Raw genomic sequence first — 18,604 nt, forward strand, 5'->3', positions numbered from 1 at the left:
TGTTGAAGTGTATGGGTATTGGTCCGCAATTTGTGGCATGGACTCAACTGTTATATTCACTACCAACAGCTAGAATTAGAGTGAATGGGGAACTTTCTCAGCCTATAAAGTTGGCCAGAGGTACGAGGCAGGGTTGCCCACTGTCGCCCCTTCTGTTTGCCTTAGCTGTGGAGCCACTGGCCGCTAAGATCCGACAATCGGATGAGGTTCCTGGGTTCAGATATGGGAGTGTTGAGGAGAAGATCGCGTTATATGCAGATGACATTTTACTGTTCCTGGCGGACCCGGATGAAGCCTTGAATGGGGCTATCGAGATCATTGGGAAATTTGGAGCCTTGTCGGGATTGAGGATAAATTGGGATAAATCGGTCCTCTTCGAGGTGGATGGGGTGGAGGAGAGCAGAAGTGAGCCATTGGGAGAGGGGCGGCTTAAGGTGGCATCCCTTTTCAAATACCTGGGAATATGGATCTCGATGCCAGTTACAGAGTTTTTGTATAGGAATTTGACTCCTCTCATGGGCGCCCTTAAAGCAAAAGTGGATGCGTGGAATAAATTACACCTATCGGTGGTGGGTAGGGTTAATCTCATTAAAATGGTTCTGATGCCCAAATTACTTTACGTCCTACATAATGCGCCAGTTTGGATTCCACGTGGGAAATTCCGGCAGATTAATGCTCTTTTTAGAAGCCTGATATGGGGGAGGCGGTACCCACGTATTCGCCTGGAGACGCTTCAGCGACCCAAGGAAGATGGAGGATTGGCTTTACCCAATCCTGAGTTATATTTTCTTGCGGCCCAGAGCCAGCATTTGAAGGGCTGGGCGCGGGGAGCGTCTACCAGTGCGGTACAACACTTGATGGAGAGGGTGACAAACCGAAGACCGGTGGCGCAGTGTCTGGAGGATGGATCCTTGGGAGTATTGGGGAAATTATACCCAACTATGTTTTTGATACATAAATTATGGACCAGACTGCGACATATTCGGGGGGTTACGGGGCTGACTAAATTTACACCGATATGGCTTAATAATAATTTGGTTGAGTTTGCGGCTCTTGGAGTGCTGGCGGAGTGGCAGGCCAAAGGAATCCACTTGGTGGCTCAGATAATTCAACAACAAGGATTAAAGTCCTTTTCGCAGCTGCAGGGAGAGTTTGGATTGAGACCGACTGGGGAGTATCAATATGCTCAGATGAAACATGCCTTTAAAGCGCAAAACAAGGGCGGTGGTATTGAGATCCAGGAGGACATAGTTCTGGAATACGTATGTGGGGAAGGGTCCACAAGGGGAGTCATTACCACCCTTTATAAGGACCTTCTACATGCATATTTACTAGACTTCCCTCTAAAAGCGAGAGCGAAATGGGAAAGAGATTTAGGCCCAATGGAGGATGAAACCTGGGAGTCGGTGTTGGAGTGGGTTCCACGAGTGTCACTGAGCGAGCCGTATAGACTATCGCAGCTGTACATCTTGCACAGAGTCTATAAATCACCGGAAGTGTTGCACAGAGCGGGGTTGCGTGCGGACTCTGAATGCCCGAGATGTAAGACTGAGAATGCAGGAATATACCACATGATGTGGACATGTCCAAGACTGGTTGCTTTCTGGTTGGTGGTAATGAGCCGTGTGGAAGGGGCGTATAAATGCAGAGTGCCGAGAGATCCGATAGTGTGTATACTGGGACATGTAGAGGAAATTAGAGTGGATAACACCTGGAAGATAGCAATAGCTAGGCTATTATATATGGCAAGGAAGGTAATAGCAAGGAACTGGATCAAGGATGAGCCGCCTATAAGGGGTGAATTCCTGAAATATGTTAAACATGGTCTCAATTTGGAAAAGGGGGTATACAAAAGACGTGGGAAAATAGAAACGTTTGATAAAATGTGGTCTCCGTGGCTCGAGCTGGGATAGTAGGTATGGGAAATGGGAGGATGAGGGCCTCTGAAAGGAAGAGAGTGCTAAAGAACAAGCGGACATAAGTGATTCAAATGGCTCAAAGAGCCATCAATACTGGTAACAAAGTATAACTGGGTATGAGCTGTCAGGGGAGGGGGAGGTTTGGGTTTTGTTGGGATTGTTGGGGGTTTGGAAAATGTAAAATTTTGTAATATACTGGAAAATGCATAAATTGTATTGTTCATATTCGCTTTCAATAAAAATCTATTTAATAAAAAAAAAAAAAAAAGTTGCTGGTGCAAGTCTTACTGCTAGGTGATGGAGTAAGTGGAGTAGGCCACATGGGCGGAGCAATGTCCAACAATAGATGTAGGACATGCGCTAGAACGCCTTCCTCCTCTGTCCCAGCTGCAACATTTACCCAGTGTGCAGATAGGGAGATATAACGTCCCTGCCAATACTTACTGGTCCACGTATCGGTAGTTATCTGGACTGTGCCACTGATGGCGTTGCACAGTGCACACCTGATTTTGGTTGCAACATGTGTGTGCTGGGCAGGGATGGCCAACTTGAAACATTAGTGGTGGATGGGAACCATGTACTTAGCAACAGCCACCACCATCATTTATTTAAAATGTTTTTTCTCCATCAGCTGGAATGGCAGTGTTTCAAAGGCCAGGAATTGGTAAGTGCTGTTATTCAGGACCAGGGCCTGTGGGCGGGTAGTGGGGTATTTCCTCTTTCTCTATGGGGTTTGGGTGATGGAGAGATGAACACTTCAATGGGACAGGGTGGAGATGCTTGGTGACACTGCTGGTGCTGTCACATCCTGTCTTTGCGGGTAGGCTGTTGTTCGTGAGCTGGATGAAGAGGTCAAGACAGCAGCAGAAGAGGGAGCAGGAGGAAAGCTCACATCTGTCATGTTTTTTTTTTTTTTTAAGGTGTCTACTCTACTGCTGCTCGTACTTAGAACTCAGATGCAGGTGGTGCTCAGGTTCAGAAAATGTTAAAAAAATAATTTAAAAAATCAGAAGAGACTGCTTCATGACTTTGGGCTGATACTGCTTGGCCAATTTGCAAAGGGGTGAGGTGGTAGAAAGATGCCCACAGTCCTCAGGTGAAAACTGCGCTTTCAGCAGTGGACCCAGTGGAAGGAACTAGAGGCGCTCTCAGCCATCATAGATGAGGAGGTTTTATTGTCCTGTGATTTAGGTCTGATCCAGGGTTGTGAAGTCTCCAGGAGGTCTGAGGGAAACATTCCTTAATTGATGGAGCAAGACAAATACATGCGACACATTCATTCCAGCTGTGTCACAGGTCGTCAGAATTTTGTAAACCATTAGTACAAAAAAAATAAAAAAGTATGTAAATATTGCCTAACATTCCAGAGATACATTATTCCTCTGGAAAATATGTCACAGCCTGTCCCATCAGTGGTGGCAGCAGCACCCTCAGAGGAAGCCAGTTTATGTCTTTTACAGAAAAAACAATTATGGATTAAAAAAAAAACACCCAAGTGCGGGTCCGGTCTACTGGTGAGGACATCCCTACAGATAGTTTCCCCAATAACCTGCAATGTGTAAACTCAGCCTGATACAGATCCAACTCCTTACTCTCCACTAATGTCACCCCGCGCTTAAGAATTATAGAAATGAAAAGTCAACTCATAGCTGTCAAACAATTTTATTACAAGTCAAATAGTTAGATATAAAAGAGATATATAAATATATGCATAAATACAAATGAATAAGTTGTGTTTTAGAAATCAAAACAATAAATTAAACATTAAAGACAGATTAATGATAAAAAAGCAAAACACATTTTGTACCAAAGTCCCCTGTGCTTTAGCTGCAAAAATTGTATTGTGGTGCTTAAAGGGAACCTGTCACCCCCAAAATCAAGGGTGAGCTAAGCCCACCAGCATCAGGGGCTTATCTACAGCATTCTGTAATGCTGTAGATAAGCCCCCGATGTATCCTAAACAAATGAGAAAAAGAGGTTAGATTATACTCACCCAGGGACAGTCCCGATCCTGTCCGATGGGCATCGCGGTCCGGTCCAGCGCCTCCCATCTTCATCAGATGACGTCCTCTTCTTGTCTTCTCACTGCGGCTCCAGCACAAAGTACTGCAGTGCGCAGGCCCCAGGCATCTCTGACCTTTCCCGGCACCTGCGCACCGCAGCGTGAAGACAAGAAGAGAACGTCATCCTAACAAGATGTGAGGCCCCGGACCGCGACGCCCATCAGATCGGACTGCCTGCGTGAGTATATTATAACCTCTTTTTCTCATCTTTTAGGATACATCGGGGGCTTATCTACAGCAACAGCATTACAGAATGCTGTAGATAAGCCCCTGATGCTGGTTGGCTTAGCTCAACTTGAATTTTGGGGGGCCGGGGAGGCGGAGGGACCCGACGACGGGGCCGGGGAGGCGGAGGGACCCGACGACGGGGCCGGGGAGGCGGAGGGACGTTTTGCTTTCTTGGGGTTTTTTTGTAGGAAATATACTCATCTATCTGACATTATCAGACACCCACAGTGCCATCACTTTGGGTCCTCGCATGGATTGTGGGGGCACAAGCATTCCACTTGGTGAAGAGAAGTCCAGTGATGAAATGACATCTGCAGGGAGGTCACTGCTCTGGATGACACAGGATGGGGTAAAGCCACAATACCTAGAATAAAACAGAAAAAATCATGCAGAAAACTCAAGTAGTGGCTGACACCAGTGGCCACCAGGCTAATACTGAACAGAATAGCGTGCGAGGAGAGAATAAAGCCCGGGATCTGGAGACATTATCACGCAGTTTTGCTCCCAGAGGTCATAGGTCAGTCATCATCCTGACGTCATGTGCTCCCAATAATATTAATGAGAAAGTTTTATGTAAAAAAAAAAAAAAAACACACAACAGGACCGACTCACCATCAGGCAGAGATTCTCATGTTAAGTAATATCAATCCCTCAGATCTCCATCATCATTCATCCCCTCCCCTGTTCCCCCCTCACAGGTAGCACTATACTTCCCTACACCCCCCCCACCGCAAGTGACATCACACACTGACCTGCACAGTATGTGACAACAGCCCCCCACACCATGCAGACCCATGCAAATAACATCAGCCCCACTCAGCAGGTAGACCCCCCTGCACACAGATCCCCCACGCATGCAACATGACCCCCTTCCCAACAGAGACTCCAGCACACAGCCTCTCTTCCCCAGAGACCCCCAGCACGCTGCCCCCCTTCCCAACAGACACCCAGCCCCGCTCGCAAGGAACATGACCCCCTTCCAACAGAGACCCCCAGCATGCAGTCTCCCTTCCCCAGGCAGGCCCCTCCAGCACGCAGTCCCAGGCAAGCAATGTCACCCCCTTCAACAGGCAGGCCCCTCCAGCGTGCAGTCCCATGCAAGCATCACCCCTGTTCCCAGTCAGGCCCCTCCAGCGTGCAGTCCTATGCAAGCATCACCCCTGTCCCCAGGCAGGCCCCTCCAGCGTGCAGTCCTATGCAAACATCACCCCCTTCTCCCCAGGCAGACCCCCTCCAGCATGCACATGCAGCCCCATGCAAGCAACATCACTCACTTCCCCCAAGGCAGACCCCCTCCAGTATGCACATGCAGCCCCATGCAAACATCACCACCCCTTCTCCCCAGGCAGACCCCCCTCCAGCATGCACATGCAGCCCCATGAAAGCATCACCCCCTTCTCTCCAGGCAGACCCCCCTCCACTGTACACATGTAGGCCCATGCAAGCAACATTACCCCCTTCTCCCCAGGCAGACCCCCCGCCCAGCATGCACATGCAGCCCCACGCAAGCATCACCCCTTTCTCCCCAGGCAGACCCCCCGTCCAGCATGCACATGCAGTCCCATGCACATGCAGCCCCATGCAAGCATCACCCTTTCTCCCCAGGCAGACCCCCCCCCCGTCCTGCATGCACGTGCAGCCCCATGCAAACATCACCCCCTTCTCCCCAGGCAGACCCCCTCCAGCATGCACATGCAGTCCCATGCAAGCCCCCTCCAGCATGCACATGCAGCCCCATGCAAGCCACATCACTCACTTCCCCCAAGGCAGACCCCCTCCAGCATGCACATGCAGCCCCATGCAAACATCACCACCCCTTCTCCCCAGGCAGACCCCCCCTCCAGCATGCACATGCAGCCCCATGAAAGCATCACCCCCTTCTCTCCAGGCAGACCCCCCTCCACTATACACATGCAGCCCCATTCAAGCAACATTACCCCCTTCTCCCCAGGCAGACCCCCCCGTCCAGCATGCACATGCAGTCCCATGCACATGCAGCCCCATGCAAGCATCACCCTTTCTCCCCAGGCAGACCCCCTCCAGCATGCACATGCAGCCCCATGCAACATCACTCCTTTCTCCCCAGGCACTTACCTGATCTGTGACTATGGAGAACGACCCAAAACACTCCAAATCTTGTACAAAATCCGGCCATAACATCAACAGCTCCCTCCTGTCTGCTCTGCTCTATGGAGGAAGAGGCAAATCCTGCACAAAACACTCAAAATCCAAATCCTGCACGAAATCCCGCCATGACATCCACAGCTTCCTCATGTCTGCTCTGTCTGCTCTATGGAGGAAGAAGCGCCGCCCCTTCCGGTCACATGGGCACGACGTCAGCAGAGGTCCCTTAGCCGACTTGGATTTAGCCTCTACCATATATGTGGTGTGCGGCTCTGCAGGTGGAGGTAGGTGCTGGAGATTCCCCATTACTGGGCGCTGGGGGCAGGGGGCAGTAACCCCTCCATTCCCGGAGATAGTGCCTCCTGATACCACTTCTCTATTACTTCCTCCTCTAACAGGAAGTTTCATTCTTCCTTGCTGTGAGGTGGAGGCGGTGGGAAGTTCCTAGAGCTGTAAGTGCAGTTATTGTGTGTATTTTGCCTCTGTATAGATACTAACGTGGGGGATGGGAGCCCGCTCTCTTTATGGGTTAACTATGTGGAGTTTCCCCATTACTGGAGGAAGGGTGCTTTAACCCCTTTATTAACAGAGAAACAGCTTTTTTTCTGCCAGGATGAGGTCATTGTCTCTGTATTACAGGACTTATTGGGGGATACAGGAGTAATTATCGATGGTTTTGATCCCTGGACCCCCTTTGATATGAGACCCCTCTTCTTACCTGATCCAGTCCCGATTGCAGCTTTGGCTGGAGTCGTTCTTTCCAGCCTTAAATCATTGGGAATTGATAAACGTGACACCGATCTCACATGAGGCCAGGTGGCGTTCTGAGGGAATCGCACGCTAATAGTTATAGTTCGGCCTCGTTTACACCTACATGTTGTTGCTTCAGTTTTTCCCATCATATTCTATAGTGTTATTCACATGTCGGTGTTTTTCTAGCAGCACAAATGACAAAAGCCAATACAGGTCTATGGGTCCGTGATAAACTCATATCTGTGTGCCGCCATATTTATTATTGCAAAGAGTAAGAGGAGCTGTGTCACTTATATATTCATACGTGAGAAACACTGATGGTAAAAGCGGACACTCGGACCGGGCACTGATAGTAAAGGTGGACACATGGACCACGCACTGACGGTAAAAGCAGATACTCGCATTGGGCATTCATGGTAACAGCGGACACTCGGACCGAGCACTGATGGTAAAAGTGGATACTCGGATCGGGCATTCATGGTAAAAGCGGACACACGGACTGGGTACTGATGATAAAAGTGGATACTCAGATCGGGCATTCATGGTAAAAGCGGACACACGGACCGGGTACTGATGATAAAAGTGGATACTCGGATCGTGCGTTCACGGTAACAGCGGACACACGGACCGGGTACTGATGATAAAAGTGGATACTCGGATCGGGCGTTCACGGTAACAGCGGACACACGGACCGGGTACTGATGATAAAAGTGGATACTCAGATCGGGCATTCATGGTAACAGCGGAAACTCGGACCAGGCACTGATCCAAAACACTGATGACATCAGAAGCATTTTTTTTTTTACTCATGTTTTAGCATGGACATGTGAATGAGGCCTTAGAAGGGTTGAAAAAAGGCTTTGGTCCACCATGTTAAACCTTTCTCCATCGATTCTACATTCTCCTTCACTAGATTCTATATTACCCACAGTGCCATTTGTTGTAGGGAAAAGTATCCAGCCCTTTATAAAAGCTCCTCCCTCTTGTGGTCGGCATTCCACAGTCTGACTGCTCTAACTGTAAATAACTCTTTTCTCCAGTCACCTTCCACGACAGCGGTACTAGGAGGATGTCTCCCCGCCCTAATAGGGGACAGGAAACACAAAGAGGTTAAATACCCTCCCCTTCCTGCCACCTCCAGTGTTTTTCCTGTCCCCTTTTGGGGCATGAAGAGGTCCTGCGGTAGTGCTGCCGTGGCCGGCGATCGGAGCACTCGCATCTTACCTAGCCGGGCAGCCTGGGTCGGGATGTATCTCCTCCCTGTAGCGCTGCTTCCGTCTCCCCACATGGTGCGGACTCGGGACTTTTCTCCGCTCCTCCCGCGCTCCTTTGGGAGTAAAGCGGAGCGGTGTGGTGCAGTCGGGGTCCCCGCGCGGCTCCCCGGCATTTTCCTCCTCGCTTCTTGGCCGGAAGCAGTGAACGCGCGAACCGGAAGTACCTGAACTTCCGGTTCTCGGCATGTGCGTTCCAGCGGTGGAACGCACGCGCGTCAGGCTGCAGTTTCTGTTGGCGGCATAGCGGTCTTTCCCCTACGCCTGGGACCGGGAGGAGGAGCACAACATCGGACGCAACTGCCACGGTATTTAACCCTGGTAGTCACCTCCAGGTAAGGCCCCCTGTCTGACTGACTGGACTTCAGTACTGACTGACCATGGAAGGTGACAGGTCTATCTCTGCTTCTGCCGAGCCCTGCGTCCTCCCTCCTACCGTGAGTAGTGGGTTAAGGTCCCTCTATCCTTGTATTCCTTAGGGTGCCATATACTTAGTCCCCCTTCTCTCTCTTTTCTAGGGAGACAAGGCCTCTGCCCCTAGGAAGGACAGATCTTCCAAGACAAAAACGGAAGATCGTAAATGCGGTGTTTGTGCATCAAAGATACCTTCTTCTTACAAGAAGAGACTGTGCCAGCCCTGCACCGATGAAATAATTCGCTCAGGACAGCCATCCTTGTTTGAGAGCATTAAATCCCTCATTAAACAGGAAGTGCAATCCTCGGTATCGGCCCTTTCCCAGTCTCTGTTACCTCCTCCTCCTAAAAAAAGGAAGACGGCGCCGGTTTTCTCTGACTCAGATTCTGGTGAAGTTCATTCCTCCGGTTCGGAGGATTTGTGGGAGAATGAGGGCTCCACTTCCACCCCCAGAGAGGAGAGTAAAAAATATTATTTTTCCTCAGAAGACATACAGGAGTTAATCAGTATGGTCAGGGGGACAATGGGTGTTGAGGAGGAGGAGGAGAAGCCATCGGTGCAGGATGAGATGTTCGGTGGGTTGAAACCTAAAAAATTAAAGGGGTTCCCTATACATGAGAATGTACAGAGTCTCATCCTTCATGAATGGGAATCTCCTGAAAAAGGTCTTTCTGTTCCTTCTGAGCTAAAAAATCGCTTTTCCCTAGATGGAGATGTCTCTCTGTGGGATACACCTAAAGTAGACGTGCAGGTCTCTAGAGTGTCCAAAAAGACTACCCTCCCTTTCGAGGATTCGTCCCAACTCAGAGACCCTATGGACCGCAAAATGGAGAGTTTGCTAAGAAGATTGTGGGAGACTTCTACCAATCTCCTGAAAACAAACATTGCGTCCACCTGCGTGGCTAGATCCCTATTTCGTTGGCTCCGCACGCTGGAAGACCACCTTACCCAGGGAACATCTAGGGAGATAATATTAGATTCTCTTCCGCTTCTCCAGAAAGCTACGGGCTTCCTGGCCGATGCTTCGGCAGAGTCCGTAAGAGTGGCTGCCAAATCAGCAGTGCTCTCTAACTCAGCCAGGAGAGCTCTATGGCTCAAGTCCTGGAGTGGGGATATAACGTCTAAAACAAAACTATGTGCCATTCCCTTTCAGGGCCGCTATCTATTCGGGCAGGCCCTGGATGATATTCTGGATAAGGCAACGGACAAAAAGAAAGCGCTTCCGGAACAGAGAAATCCGAAGAAACGTTTTTTTCGTCCCTCAAAGGAGCAACCCTTCCAACGGGAATTCAAAGGGAAAGGCAAAACAGGACGCTGGAGCTATCCTAAAGGAGGGAAAGGTAGGAACATCCTGGTTCCCCAGTCCCAGCAGACCCCGGACAAACAGTGACTATGCCCAGTGCGTCGGGGGGTGTCTCTCGAGCTTCATCAACCAGTGGAGGTCCATTTCGTCGAACCAGTGGGTACTCGACACTATCCAAAATGGACTGAAAATAGAGTTCGAGAGCCCTCCCCCTCATCACTTAAGGATAACCTCATTACAGAGTCTCAGTCCTCAGGGCGCATTCCTTTCCGGCCTCCAGAACTTACTCCAGGAGGGAGTAATTTCCCCAGTACCTCAGCAAGAAATTGGCAGAGGACATTATTCCCACCTGTTTCTGATCAAGAAACCTTCGGGGAAGCACCGAATTATAATCAACCTGAAACCCCTGAATCAAGTAATAACTTACAGGAGGTTCAAGATGGAGTCGGTCAAAACAGCGATCCCTCTGATAGGACAGGACTGGGAGATGGCTACATTGGATCTGAGGGACGCTTATTATCACGTCCCAATCCATCCAGAGTTCAGAAAGTACCTAAGATTCGCAATATCTCAGGATCGGGAGATAGTACACTACCAGTTCAACTCCCTTCCCTTCGGAATCGCCTCAGCTCCCAGAGTCTTTACAAAGATCATGACAGAAGCCATTATATTCATCCGTCTCCAAGGGATCTGCATAGTACCCTATCTGGACGATCTACTCATTGTCGCTCCCTCAGTTTCCCACCTCAGAGCCGACTTAACAAGATCTCTGGAAATCCTAAAATCATTGGGTTGGATCCCAAATCTAGAGAAGTCGGACCTTCGTCCCTCCAGGAGGAAGAAGTTCCTAGGAGTCCTTCTGGACTCAGAGTCGAGGAGTTCCTTTCTGCCCAGAGAACGTCAACTCGATCTGGTACAGAAGATTTCGGCATTCAAAACCCTGAAGGCTCCTACTCTACGACATTCTATGTCGGTGCTGGGATCTCTAACATCTTGTATCCAGATGGTACCTTGGGCACAAGCCCACTCGAGAGCTCTCCAAACTCATGTCCTATCATCCTGGAACGGTCAGCAGAGTTCTCTCTCCAAGAGAGTTTGCCTTCCCAATCATGTCAAGACATCCCTGACATGGTGGCTACAGGTTCGAAACCTAAAAAAGGGGGTCAGTTGGGATCAGATCCCACTAAAGACACTAACATCGGATGCCAGTCAAAGGGGATGGGGAGCTATAGTCGAGGGATCCCATTTCCAGGGCACCTGGGGCCCAGACATCAGAGCAAGCTCCTCAAACTTCAGAGAACTGAAAGCGGTAGAAGAAGCATTAAGAGCTGCATCCTCCCTTGTTCAAGGACACCATGTCAGAATATATTCCGACAACATGACCACGGTAGCATACCTGCGTCATCAAGGAGGCACAAGATTCAAGAAACTAAAGATTGTAGCCTCAAACATTTTTTTCTGGGCGGAGAGAAATGTTCTCTCTATCTCAGCAATTCACCTGAAGGGGTCAGCCAATACCCAAGCAGATTTTTTGAGCAGAAGGGATGTGCATCCAGGAGAATGGTGTCTGGACCAGGAGGTCTTTCTCTCCCTGATTTCCAGATGGGGGATCCCAGAGGTGGACCTTTTTGCCAACGGTCAGAATGCCAAGCTAAGCTCTTATTTCTCGGTAAATATGACAGACAGAGCACTGGGCATGGATGCGTTCTCTCACCCGTGGAGGTTCAACCTTGTTTATGCATTCCCTCCGATCCCATTGATATCGAAGACTCTACAGAAGATCAGATCGGAACGAGTTACGGCAATTTTGATTGCGCCAACATGGCCAGGAAGGAGTTGGTACAGCGCCCTGTTAGACATGGCTCAGGAAGATCCAGTGTATCTACCCCAGAAGGAAAATCTTCTTCGTCAGGGTCCATTGCTGCATCCAAACCTTCACAGATTGAATCTTTCGGCATGGCTTCTGAGGCCGAGATACTAAAGGCAAGAGGTCTCTCGGATGGAGTAATTCATACTCTCCAGAACAGTAGAAAACCCATAACAAATGCTATTTATGCCAAAATCTGGAAGAGGTTTTCATCTTGGTATCTTCCAGATATTCCTGACCCTTTTCATCCAAACATTGCCAAAATTCTGGACTTTTTGCAAAAGGGTCTGGAGTTGGGTCTTAAGCCTAACACTTTAAAGGTACAAATTTCTGCACTTAGCTCCTATTTCGATCAGGATCTAGCCAAACATCGGTGGATCAGGCGCTTTGTTACTTCAGCAACTAGAATCCGTCCCAGAGTTCTCAACAATACTCCTCCTTGGGACCTTAATCTGGTCCTTAAAAGTCTAACTCAAGATCCTTTTGAACCTTTATCTCAGATTTCATTAAAGGTTCTTACCCTAAAAACGGTCTTTTTAGTGGCTATTACTTCTGCCAGACGGATAGGGGAACTACATGCTCTATCCATACAAGAGCCTTATTTGAGGGTAACATCTGATAGTATTATCCTGCGTCTAGACCCTACTTTCCTACCTAAAGTTACATCAGACTTTCATAGAGGTCAGGACATAGTGTTGCCCTCATTCTACCCGGATCCTTCTAATGTGAAGGAGGAGTCCTTCCACACTCTGGATGTCCGCAGAGTGGTTTTACATTATCTCTCACAAACAGAGAGTTGGAGGATTGACCAAAATCTCTTTATTCAACTCTCCGGGAAGAACAAAGGCAAAAAGGCTACGAAAAATACTATCGCCAACTGGATTAAACAAGCCATATCTCTGGCATACTCATCCCAGAATCTACCACCTCCTCCATCACTGAAGGCCCATTCTACACGGTCGGTGTCAACATCATGGGCAGAGAGAGGTGACGCTTCTACGGAGCAGATTTGCAGAGCTGCCACCTGGTCATCAGTACATACGTTCACCAGGCATTACAGGCTTGATTTCAACCGGGATTTAACTTTCGGCAGAACAGTTCTGCAGGCGGTTGTCCCCCCCTAGAAATTATTTGTTGGTACTACTCCAGTACCGCTGTCGTGGAAGGTGACTGGAGAAAATAGAATTATTCTTACCGTTAATTCGGTTTCTAGGAACCTTCCACGACAGCACTAATTTCCCTCCCTATCTGATGATTTATTGGATGATTCCTGCACTTAAGTGGTAACTATACATACTACTGTGTCCAGAAAAAACACTGGAGGTGGCAGGAAGGGGAGGGTATTTAACCTCTTTGTGTTTCCTGTCCCCTATTAGGGCGGGGAGACATCCTCCTAGTACCGCTGTCGTGGAAGGTTCCTAGAAACCGAATTAACGGTAAGAATAATTCTATTTTCTGTTTTGCTGCCAGAATTGCCTTTCTTCCACCCGTAATGAGTGCCCCCTGGTCCTTAGTATAGTCTTTGGAAGGAATAAGTCATGTACCAGTCCTCTGTACTGACCACACATATCTTTATACACATGGTAAAAATTGTTGGTATCCCTCGTTTAATGACAGAAAAAACCACAATGGTCACAGAAATAACTTGAATCTGACAAAAGTAATAATAAAAGATCTATGAAAATGAACAAATGAAAGTCCGACATTGCTTTTCAACCATGCTTCCACAGAATTAAAAAACAAATAACTCATGAAATAGGCTTAGACAGAAATGATGGTACCCCTGAAGATAATGTGATTAAAAAGGACATGTTATATCAAGGTGTGTCCACTAAATAGCATCACAGGTGTCTACAATCTTGGAATCAGTGAGTGGCCTGTATATAGGGCTACAGATACTCACTGTGCACTTTGGTGACAAGGTGTGTATCACACTCAACATGGACCAGAGGAAGCGAAAGAAAGAGTTGTCTCAGGAGATTAGAAAGAAAATTATAGATAAACATGTTAGGCTGCTTTCACACATCAGGTTTTTGGTTTCAGGCACAATCCGGCAAATTTGATAAAAAACGGATCCGGTGTACATAGTGAAAAAACAGATGTAAATTGATGCACCGGATCCGTTTTTTAGCTGGATCCGGCTCTATGTACTGCGCATGTTTTTTGAGTTCCTGGGCATGGTTTTTGAGGAGAGAGAGAGAGAACGGACCGACCGACGGATCGATCAGGCGTAAGAAAAAAACTGATCCAGATTGTGCCTGAAACTGCCGGATTGTGCCTGAAACCAAAAACCTGATGTGTGAAAGCAGCCTTAAAGGTAAAAGTTAAGGCCCCTTCACATTAAGCGACGCTGCAGCGATACCGACAACGATCCGGATCGCTGCAGCGTCGCTGTTTGGTCGCTGGAGAGCTGTCACACAGACAGCTCTCCAGCGACCAACGATCCCGAAGTCCCCGGGTAACCAGGGTAAACATCGGGTAACTAAGCGCAGGGCCGCGCTTAGTAACCCGATGTTTACCCTGGTTACCAGCGTAAAAGTAAAAAATAAAAAACAGTACATACTTACCTACCGCTGTCTGTCCTCGGCGCTCTGCTTCTCTGGTCTGGCTGTGAGCACAGCGGCCGGAAAGCAGAGCGGTGACTTCACCGCTCTGCTTTCCGGCTGACCGACGCTCACAGCCAGTACAGGAGGAGTGCAGAGTACAGCGCCGGGGACAGACAGCGGTAGGTAAGTATGTACTGTTTGTTTTTTTTACTTTTAGGATGGTAACCAGGGTAAACATCGGGTTACTAAGCGCGGCCCTGCGCTTAGTTACCCGATGTTTACCCTGGTTACCAGTGAAGACATCGCTGGATCGGTGTCACACACGCCGATCCAGCGATGTCCACGGGAGATCCAGCGACGAAATAAAGTTCTGGACTTTGTTCAGCGACCAACGATGGCACAGCAGGGGCCTGATCGTTGGTCGCTGTCACACATAGCGATTTCCTTAACGATATCGTTGCAACGTCACCAAAAGCAACGATATCGTTAACGATATCGTTATGTGTGAAGGTACCTTTAAAGACCATCTCCAAGCAGCTTAATGTTCCTGTAACTACAGTTGCACATAATATTCAAAAATTTAAGATCCATGGGACTGTAGCCAACCTCCCTGGACGCGGCCGCAGGAGAAAAATTGATGACAAATCAAAAAGACAGATAATACGAATGATAACAAAAAAGCCCAGAAAAACTTCTAAACAGATTAAAGGTGAACTTGAAGATCAAGGAACATTAGTGTCAGATCGCACCATCCGTCGCTGTATGAGCCAAAGTGGACTTCATGGGAGACCAAGGAAGCCACCATTGTTGGAAAAAATCATAAAAAAGCCAGACTGGAATTTGCCACACTACATGTTGACAAGCCACCAGGGCCGGCTCCAGGTTTTTGAGGGCCCTGGGCGAAAGAGTCTCAGTGGGCCCCCTCTTAAACACATACCACGATTCATGATGCACAGATACAGCAGAGAAATATACCACAGCCAAATAGCATATAGCACAGGCCACGTAGCATATAGCACAGGCCACGTAGCATGTAGCACAGGCCACGTAGCATGTAGCACAGGCCACGTAGCATGTAGCACAGGCCACGTAGCATGTAGCACAGGCCACGTAGCATGTAGCACAGGCCACGTAGCATGTAGCACAGGCCACGTAGCATGTAGCACAGGCCACGTAGCATATAACACAGGCAGCCCACATAGTATATTACACAGGCAGCCCACGTGGCACGTAGTATATAACACACGCAGCCTTCGTAGTATATAATATAGCACAGCCGGCCATGTAGTATATAGTCTACAAGTCCTGTCCCAGCATCATCAGATGCCATACTGTAGAGGTCTGTCTGTGTAGTGCAGGACTCTGACTACAAGTCCCAGGCAGGCTGCATCCATTCCCCCCTTAATGCTTGGGACCAGGAACTTGAAAGGAAGACAGTCAGTCACACTGCTTCACTTTAACGTCATGTGACGTCACTCAGTCACCAGTCAGTCACGAGTCGACTCTCACTCACCCACCACCACGCCATCGCCGTTGCCCCCGACCGTTGTGGACACAGGATCTCCACATGCATGCACTCACTGACGAATGCTGCTGCTCCTCTTTCTGCTCCTCGCTGCGCTGGAACTACTGGACGGTGGACCCGGACCGTGTCGCGACAATCTGCTGTGTGTGTCAGCGCTGCGCTGCTCTTCTTAGGATGATGAGCTCCTCACTCTCACCCGGAAGTGACGACCGCCGGCCCGGAAGTGACTCTTCTATCCCCATGGAGGTGATTCGTGAGTATTCCTGTCCCAGTCAGGGAGTCCCGCCTCCTGCTGCTGAGAATCATATATCCGCATTCCGGCTCCACTGCTCCAGCTCCGACTCCTGGCTGGAGTCACACAGACAGTGCAGCACACTAGCACAGGGAGGGAGGGAGGGTCGGAGACTCAGGAATGATGATGTAGTCGGGCTTCGGGGGCCCCCCAGGAGCGCATGATGCGCTGTGCATCAGTGTCAGCATAATAAGTGTCTACTGTGTCTTACCGTTATGGGCCCCCCAGTCTCGCCAGGGCCCCGGCATTTGCCCGGGTGCGCCGGGTGCTGACGCCGGCCCTGCAAGCCACAAAGCTTCTGGGAGAATGTCCTATGGATAGATTAAACAGAAATGGAATTTTTTGGCAAGACACATCAGCTCTATGCTCACAGTTGGAAAAATGAAGCAAATCAAGAAAAGAACACTGTCCCTATTGTGAAACATGGAGGAGGCTCTGTTATGTTCTGGGGCTGCTTCACTGCATCCGGCACAGGGTGTCTAGAATCTGTGCAGGGTACAAAGAAATCTCAAGACTATCAAGGGATTCTAGAGAGAAATGTGCTGCCCAGTGTCAAAGTGTTATGCCCACAGGGTATGATGATGTATAGTGGACGCACTAGACCTCTGATGGTGCACTGGTAGCTGTATAACTGATACTCAAGAGACAGGAGAATGAGCTTCATAAAACCAAAGGTATTTATTAACCCCTTCAAGAACCTTGCCCTTTTCCGTTTTGCGTTCTCGTTTTTCGCTACCCTCCTTCCTAGAGCCATAACGTTTTTATTTTTCCATCAATATGGCCATGTGAGGGCTTGTTTTTTGTGGGACAAGTTGCACTTTTGAACTACATCATTGGTGTTAGCATGTCGTGTACTAGAAAACGGGGAAAAAAAGTGCGGTGAAATTGCAAAAAAAGTGCAATCCCATACATGTTTTTTGTTTGGCTTTTTTGCTAGGTTCACTAAATGCTAAAACTGTCCTGCCATTTTGATTCTCCGGGTCATTACGAGTTCATAGACACCAAACATTTCTAGGTTACGTTTTATTTAACTCAAACTTTGCTAAAAAAAAAAACCTAAAAAAATTGCGCAATTTTCCAATACCCGTAGCGTCTCCATTTTTCATGATCTGGGGTCAGGTGAGGGCTTATTTTTGGCGTGCCGAGCTGACGTTTTTAATGATACCATTTTGGTGCAGATACGTTCTTTTGATCGCCCGTTATTGCATTTTAATGCAATGTCGCGGTGACCAAAAAAAATATAATTCTGGAGGAGTTTCTAATTTTTCCTCGCTACGCTGTTTAGCGATCAGGTTAATCCTTTTTATTGATAGATTATGCGATTCTGAACGCGACGATACCAAATATGTGTAGGTTTGAATTTTTTTTTTTTATTTAATTTTGGGATGAAAAGGGGGTGCTTTAAACTTTTTTATATATTTTTTTATTTTTTTCATATTTTTTTTAAACTTTTTTTTTTTATTACTTTTGCCATTCTTTAATAGCCTCCATGGTCCTGATCGGCTCTGCTGCATAGAAGCGATCATCAAATCGCTCCTATGTAGCTGATTACAGGCTTGCTATGAGCGCCGACCCCACAGTAAGCCGGCATCAGCAACCATAGAGGCCTCTGGTTGCTATGCCGACGCGTCGCTGACCCCTGATCATGTGACGGGGGTTGGCGATGAGCTCATTTCCGGCCCGATGGCCGTAAGCGCCAGTTAAATGCCGCTGTCGGCATTTGACAGGGGCATTTAACTAGTTAATAGCGGCAGGTGAATCGCGATTTCACCTGCCGCTATTGTGGGCACATGTCGGCTGTTCAAAACAGCTGACATGTCCCGGCTTTGAGGTGGGCTCAGTGCCGGAGCCCACATCAAAGCAGGGGATCCGACCTCAGCCGTACTAGTACGGCGGTGGTCGTGAAGGGGTTTAAGGAAATTTAACAAAAGGGAAAAGGTGCCTGAGGGGAGGACCCTCTGGAATAGGACACTGTACCACAACACACTGGAGCATCGGGCAAGGTAAACCCCTATACAGGGATTCCCCGTCACAACACCAGGAGGTCTCAAGCCACGAATCCCAGACCAGAGAGACAACCCATACAGACCGGATAGAAGAGACTGTAGAATACTGGCTCTATCGGTGGAGAGAATCCCCAGAGTTCCATGTAATTCTGGAAAGACTGATCCAGCCGCTAGTGGTATCTGGATAGATCCCAGAGAAATTCAGGATAGGGAACTGCCAGAAGAGGCATCCAGGCAACCCCCACATGTACTCAGGCTGTATAGTAGCTGTAAATCATTCAGCAGAGGTGAT

General features: G+C 48.5%; 1 protein-coding gene and 1 long non-coding RNA gene across 2 annotated transcripts in view; one reads left to right on the top strand and one right to left on the bottom strand.

The window, feature by feature from the left end:
• Positions 1-3,565: 3,565 nt before the first annotated feature.
• LOC138664019 (uncharacterized) lies at positions 3,566-6,502 on the bottom strand. Its single transcript, XR_011318278.1, has 2 exons — positions 6,305-6,502; positions 3,566-4,574 (listed from the first exon to the last, which is right to left on the bottom strand). It is a non-coding gene; the product is annotated as an uncharacterized lncRNA (long non-coding RNA).
• A 70-nt stretch (positions 6,503-6,572) lies between these two features.
• Positions 6,573-18,604, top strand: part of LOC138664010 (zinc finger protein 182-like) — a 146,765-nt gene continuing 134,733 nt past the window's right edge. Inside the window, exon 1 of the mRNA XM_069750408.1 lies at positions 6,573-6,618. The gene's annotated coding sequence lies outside the window, so the exon portion shown is untranslated. The remainder of the gene's footprint in view (positions 6,619-18,604) is intronic.

This window comes from Ranitomeya imitator, chromosome 2 (genome assembly GCF_032444005.1).
Source record: "Ranitomeya imitator isolate aRanImi1 chromosome 2, aRanImi1.pri, whole genome shotgun sequence".
NCBI lineage: Eukaryota > Metazoa > Chordata > Amphibia > Anura > Dendrobatidae > Ranitomeya > Ranitomeya imitator.